Source organism: Magnolia sinica, chromosome 17 (genome assembly GCF_029962835.1).
Source record: "Magnolia sinica isolate HGM2019 chromosome 17, MsV1, whole genome shotgun sequence".
Taxonomy (NCBI): domain Eukaryota; kingdom Viridiplantae; phylum Streptophyta; class Magnoliopsida; order Magnoliales; family Magnoliaceae; genus Magnolia; species Magnolia sinica.
In genome coordinates this window covers 4,978,287-4,986,022 of record NC_080589.1, presented here as the reverse complement: position 1 = coordinate 4,986,022, position 7,736 = coordinate 4,978,287, and positions in this window count along the sequence as shown.

Sequence of the window (7,736 nt, the reverse complement as noted above, 5' to 3'; positions counted from 1 at the left end):
TTGACAACAACTCATTGATTGATTTGACAGCTCATGCCAACGGATGGTACGCAGGCGTCATGACACAGATTTCTTTAACTAAGTGCGGATATCTACTCCGAAACGATGGAGCTATTTGGACTCCCGAGAGAGCTCCCTCAAACCCACAACTCCAACTCTAACACCCTGTGAATTACTATAAATTGTATATTTAGATATGGCCTCCATTCCTACTATACTTCATGGTTTTAGGTCAAAAATATATGGTAAGTGTCCAATTTGATACTTTTCATGTTAGACACAACTCCTACAAATCAAAAGATCAAAAGTTATACTTAAATAAATCTCACTGTTTATAATTAAAATGAAATTAAATGAGATTTTTCATTGTCCATATAATGGAATATCGCAAATCATATATAATATGTTGAAAAACTCATCCCGATCTGTGAGATTGACTGAATTAAGGTTTTAATTGTCAGGATCATTTTTGCACATAATCAAGTCTTCTCTTGTACATCTTTACCATGAGAGTGTATGCGACACGCTCTACATCACCCACCATGATGTATGTATTTAATTCACGTGTCCATTTTTTCAGCTCATTTTAAGGCGCCAACCTAAAAATAAGACAGATCCAAATATCAAGTGGATCACATCGCAGTAAATAGTCCTGACTGGGCAACCACCGTTAAAAGCTTCCGAAGTGGGGGTCCACTGTAATGTTTATTTGCCATCCAACCTGTTAATTGGATGACACAAACCTGGATGAAGGGAAAAGACAAATGGCAGCTTGATCCTCAAAACTTTTCACAGTGGACGGTATGCACTTCTTATCCATGAATCCGTACTATTTCATGTGGCCTGGTTGGCCTGAGATTTATATTTGCCTCATTTTTCTGTGTTCCTTTGAATGAGCTTGCCAAATAGATGGATGTGGCAGATAAAACAGATACACTACACAGAGCTTTGATATCAGCGAGCTTGCTGGTGCTCTACATCTTTATCATGAAAGTGTATGCGACATGCTCTACATCACCCACCATGATGGATGTATCTAATTCACGTGTCCACATTTTGTCAGCTCATTTCAGGGCGCCAACCCAAAAATAAGACAGATCCAAATATCAAGTGGACCACATCGCAGCAAATAGTCTTAACTGGGCAACCACCATTAAAAGCTTCCTAAGTGGGTCCACTGTAATGTTTATTTTCCATTCAACCTGTTGATTGGATGACACGAACCTGGATGAATGGAAAGGACAAATGTCAGCTTGATCCTCAAAACTTTTCGAAATGGATGGTAATCACTATTCTTATCCATGAATCCGTACTATTTCATGTGGCCTAGATAAAATGGATCAGACCTCATGGGGCTGGATAAAACTGAATGTGGATGGCTCATCCAGAAGGGGGCTGTCAGGTGGTGGCGGCATAGGGAGAGATGAAACAAGTAAATTCCTATTAGGATTTTCTCATAACTACAACCTTGGCACAAGTATGAGGGCTGAGACCAAAGCCATCTTGGATGGGCTCATGCTGGCGTACCAGCTGGGCTACTCAAAAATCCAAGTGGCGAGCAACTCCATTGCAGTGATAAAGGCCCTTTCCAATCCTGCAAATGCCTACTGGTCAATTCGGTACTGGAAGGCGAGATTCATCCTCTTCTCCCACATCCTACAAGTTCAAATTGCTCACATGCCAAGAGAGGTGAACTCGATCATTGATGGCTTGGCCTGTCTTGGGATCGAGTCCCAGACCAGCACCACTTTCCTCTCTCGAGACTCCCTTCCAACCCTCGTCAGATGTTCCTCGACAAAGTAGGCCTTGGTTCCCTGCGAGTTGTGTAAGCTACGCCTATGCTTTCCTCTAGCTTCATTCAGTCCATATGATAGGGGCCCCATTCCCTTTTTGTTATCGGCCCACCTCGAAAGTTTCCTTGTAAGCTGCTCTTGGCTTGCTCTTGATATATATAAAAAGTCTGTTAAAAAAATAAATAAAAATTGTGGCCTGGTTCGCCTGAGATTTATATTTGCCTTATTTTTTTGTATTCATTTGAATGAACTTGCCAAATAAATGGATGTGATAGATAAAACAAATACACCATGGTAGGACATATAGCTTTGAGATCAGCCAGCTTGCTGGTTCTAGGTCAGTAGTAGGGTTGTACATGAGTCGAGCTAGCTCGAAAAGCTCGCTCGAGACACAGAGCTTTGAGATCAGTCAGCTTGCTGGTTCTAGGTCAATAGTAGGGTTATACATGAGTCGAGCTAGCTCGAAAAGCTTGCTCGAGACACAGAGCTTTGAGATCAGCCAGCTTGCCGGTTCTAGGTCAGTAGTAGGGTTGTACATGAGTCGAGCTAGCTCGAAAAGCTCACTCGACTCGGCTCGAGTAAGCTTAGATCGACTCGCCTTAAAAGGCCGACTCGAGGCGAGTTGAGCTCATTTTCTAAAGCTCAAGTTGAGTTCGACCCAAGTGCGAGCATGGTGCATTTCAACTCCACTCCAATAATATTTTTAAAATTTTTAATATTATATATATTATATTAATAATACACACACACACAGTTAGATTTTTTTTTATTTTTTATTTTTAAGTTAAAAGATAAAAAGTTAAAAGATAAAAGAAACCCTACCTGACCCTATCCTATCCTCCCTCCCTTTCTTCCCCTTACCCCACCCAGCACGCCACTGCCCGCACGGCCGCACCTAGCAGCCGCTGCCCGCTATTCGCCATCTTCGCCGGTCAGAGACTCTTTGCTCCTCTCTATCTCTCTCTTTCTCTCATTCTCCCGATCTCTCCGAGCCAACCCGTGCCTAATCCCGACTCGGCCTGCTCAGCAGTCAGCCCTTTCAGGCACCATAAAGGTAGGTGATTATTATTTATTTATTTATTTATATTAATATAATAAATATATGATTGTAAATTTATTGTAGATTTTTTTAATTTTTATTTTTAAATATGATTGGGTCGGGTTGGGCGATGGGTTGGGTTGGGTTGGGTTGGGTTGGGTTGGGTTAGGGTTTGGGGCGAATTTGGGAGTTGGATTGGATTGGGTTGGGTTGGGTTGGGTTGGGTTGGGTGCTGGCCCGCTCGGTTGAGTCAGGTTGGGATTTGGGTCAGGTGGGGGGCTGAGTTGGGTCATGTTGGGCACGGGTTTTAGTTGGGCTGAGGTTTGGACAAGCTCAACTCGAGGTAAATTTGACTTAACTTGAACCACCAGCTTGACTCAAGCTCGACAGCTTTAACAAACAAGCCAATCTTCAATGTGAGCTTGAGGGTGGGCTCGAGCTCGAGCTCAAACTCAAGTATAGCATGGATAAGTGGAGCCGACCTTGGCTCACCTGGACTCGACCGGGCTCAAAGTACAGCCATAGTCATTAGCCAAACTGCCTCCAACAAAGAGCTCCACGTTAAAAAATTGCACTCAGTGAAAATGGTCAAATCACGTTCTTTTTCTTTTCGTACCTATGAATTGTCAAGTGGGACCCACCAGAGAAATAATTATGAAGAAGGTTCGAGGCACTTTTGCAACATTGCGTCGTGTGTGGTGGAGACAAAGGAGACGGTACCATGTCTATAGATGGAATAGCAGGCACGTGCGGTACCCACGGTACCTATGGTAATAGAACTTAAATGGCCTGGCCTTGGTCTAGCACCTGATTTTAAACGGGTTACGCCAGGCCAGCAGTTGACACCCACGTGCGGCCAACTTACAGCCTTGCTAGGCCCACCTATGTGATGGAAGTAACTAGCTTGGGACACATGGTGTCATGGGATATATAAATAAAGTAGCAAGACGGCAGTCAAATGGTGCCTGATGCTTGTATCACTTGTGCATGTGGTGGCCCACCAGATAATGGCTCCGATCACCCCAAGGCCAACCCAATTTGTTATTGAACATCAAACACATGCTCATTCCATCCTATACTTGCAGTAGAGGTCCAGCCTTCCGGCCACTTTCACCATTACCAAAGTAACACCATGGATTGCACACCAATCAGAGTGTGCTTTTAGTGGTACTCTCTAGTGCCCCCACATCTAACCTGCCGAAGAAGTGGGCCCCACATGAATTTTATTTTATCTATTTTTTTCTTCTTTTTACAAATGCACTCACACCCCCCACGTACACCCACGCACTCACACCACAGTAGTTTTTCACGGCAATGGGTACCCGAACTTAACAAGGTGATATTGAAACTCCTGGGAGTATACCACTGAGGCATGAGTAAAAACCCCCACTATAAATTGCACACACACCAAAACTTACGCAATCCAAGAGGTGTAACCCATCATCAAAGTATGGCGTCCAAGAGATAGGGCTGAACGTCTCCTCATAATCCCACCCATATTCGTCGAGTGAACCCCTTAGCCACTAAGCGAGCACGGATCCATCATATTTGAATTTGATCTTATAGATCCGAGTGAGTGACGAGCAGTCCAATCATCAGGTGGCGGGGCCCCCTATGTACGGTTTTTGGGCTGTTTATTTGTTTTCTACCTGTAGCCCACTTGATGACTAGATTGGTTTATTATTGTTATTAAATTTTTTCCCCCCTTCATGTGGAGGTTATATGCCTGAATTATATATTAGGTTGATTTTTGTATATAAATATTTTCTACATCCTAGTGAGTTTCACGAGATAAACAGGTTTGATGAGAGACAGCCAGTTGGCCACACAGGGACCCATTATTGGCACCCCATCTCCATTGTTCCATATGGTGTGGCCCGTAATTAGTTGTGGATGTAGTGTGACAGGCGGATTGGAAGGGATTGGATTGTATTGGAAGGGATTGGAAGGAGCAATTCTGGGATTGGTCGGGCGTTCCAAACAGACACGTTGAACTTCTGCCTGGATATAGTAATCTCATGGGATTGCCAGCAATCCACTGACATCACCATCATTACCTTGAAATCCACCCAATCCCTCTTAATCTTGTCTATTTTGCCTGGGATGTGTTTGGTTGGACGGATTGGAAGGGATTGGCCGGGTGTAATCCCGGGATTGGCGAAGCATGCCAAACAGACTCAGTGGTGAAATCCCTGGATATAGCAATCCCAGCAATCCACTTACGCAGCCATCATTACATTGAAATGGCTGTCATCCACCCTAATACAATCTAATCCTATGGAATCCGCCCGTCCAAACACACCCTTAAGGCCTAACATGGAGGGTACAGCTTGATAAAGAGAATGGATTTTGCATATGCAAAATGGTGGCCCAGCAAACTAGGGTGCTTTACACACCCATGTGAAAAATTATGGCACGTAAACTTAGGTGCTTTAAGTAGATAATCATTCCAGGAGAGAAAAGTCTTAGTCCAACCAAATGGACTATCCAAGCTGATATTTTCACACCTGTCATGTACATCTGACATGGAACCAGTCCAATATATTGGCCTCACTGTGAGGGCCACCTTGTGCAAAATCATTGTAATACATCCTGGACCGTACTTGAATTTTATTATTTTTCGAAGCCTATATTTTATTTTCTAGGGTGTGGCCTACCTAATGAGTGGCTTGCTATAATTTTGGTACGAGGTAATTCTCATGGTAGGATCAACCAATTGGACAGGTTGGATGTCACATGCACATCATATCTCTCAAGTTATGATGTAGAGCAGGTCGCAGATAGTTTCATCAGAAAGATGGACCAAAAAAGGCTCGATTGGAGGAGGAAATGATCCAAACCGTTAAAACCTTAAAACAGTCATCTCTCGCATGCTGGGGTGATTTTTTGGATATATCATATATGATTTTAGCGCTACTTATCAAACATCTACCCACAACGGCCTATATCCCACTTAACCATTAACAAAGGGAGCACCGAAAGATAGGCAATAGAAGAAGATCCTCGATTTGATAAATATGAACAAGCCACTGAGGAAGGAGTTGATGATGATGAATGGCTGGCCAAGGATCATGGTGAATCCTTGATTGTGAGGCAATTATTATACACTCTAGGGAAGGAGGTGCACCTGCAGTGGCATAATATATTTCGTACATGGTATACCGTTAATGGTAAGATTTGTGATGTAATTATAGACAGTGACAATAACGAGAACATCATCTCAAAGGTGATGGTGGACAAGTTGCGGCTACCTATGACAAAGTATCATTCCCCTTACTCAATTGGATGGATAAAAAAAAGTAAATAAGACCAAGGTAACTGAACAATGCATTGTTTCGTTTTTAATTGATATGAATTATAAGGATCAAGTACTTTGTGATGTGGTTGACATGAAAGCATGCCATATGTTATTCGGTCGACCATAACAATTATACTATGATGCGACCCACCAAGGACGAGACAATATGAAATAGAATCATCATTATTTTAAAATAATAATAATAATAATAAAAAGGACGAGAGAATATTTACGTCTTCGTCAAGGAGGTTCAAAAGAGGTCATTACCCATATGACACCAGAGAACCACCTCAAAGCTTATAAAGTGAAGGGTAGATCCCTCCTAACCATTCAGGATTTTGTGAAGGAATCCAAGAAAATCGGTGAGATGTACGTCATCGTGGTAAAGGGCGAAGAATCAGAGCCCTTAGTCATTCCTCCATTTTTAAGTACATTGCTAAATGAATTCAAAAAAAATCTGGCCCAAAAAGTTACTTGATGGTTGCCCCCATGAGGGATATCCAACATTACATATACCTCGTCCCTGGGGCTAGCTTGTCCAACCGCCCTCACTATCGGATGAGTCCGACAAGACCCAAAAAGGGTACAATAGGACCAGTTTGAACCTGACCCGTTGACAACCTTAATATCTGGATGCTAAGTTTAGGACCAGTTTAAAAGTTCATGGATTCGGATCTAGAGATTGGGTCCATGACCAGTCAAGTTTGGGTCTCAGATCTTATTAAAATTAGATTGGTTTAGATGGACAATTCTCATTATGATTCTTGTCCATTTTTGGTGCAGGGAGGAACATGATGAAGTCGATCGCCATCTTTCTCAGGGGATTACTACTTCAATTCCAAGGAGCTCTCTAGACTCCTCATAGAGCTTCCTCGAATCCATGAGAGATAAAATAGGAATAATTCCTAATAAATTTGAAATAATTTGATTGATGTTATAAAAAAATAAAATAAAATTATAACTCTTTAAATAAAGAATTCAAACCTAGGACTTACTATAAATAGTAAACTTATTATTTATAAACCACCTCTGTTCCTACTAGTCTTTGTGGTTTTCTGCCAAAAATAGTAAGCATCCAATTTGGCCCAACCACGCTGTTCTCCCAACTTTTCTAAGTCTTTTTTATGCTGGGCATGACTTCTACAACTCGAAGAATCAAAAGTTATACTCAAACTAAAACTTACTTTTTATAGTAAAAATGAAATTAAATAGGATTTTTGACCATGGATCCAATGGAATCTCATAAATCCGGCATGCGCAACCTTGCATAGCAGGCTAGTTGGCTTAAGTAGGTTCTCCTACCCAAAATCATATATAATATGTCGAAAAACTCATCACAGTTTGCGAGATACGATTGATCTAGGTTTTAATGATATAGAACACTTTCGTCTCCGATCATGATCTCTGGTCCATCTCTGCCATGAAAGTGTTTGTGACCCACTCTACATCAATTGTTAGGCACATTTGGCAACTTGTTTGACTCAACCCAACTCAAACTCGGTAGTGCTCAGTAGACACAACTGAACCTGAACGAGTTGGGACGAGTTAACAGTCTAAAAAAGCCCATGTTCATATTCTACAGTAATGTTTTTCACATACGCCCACG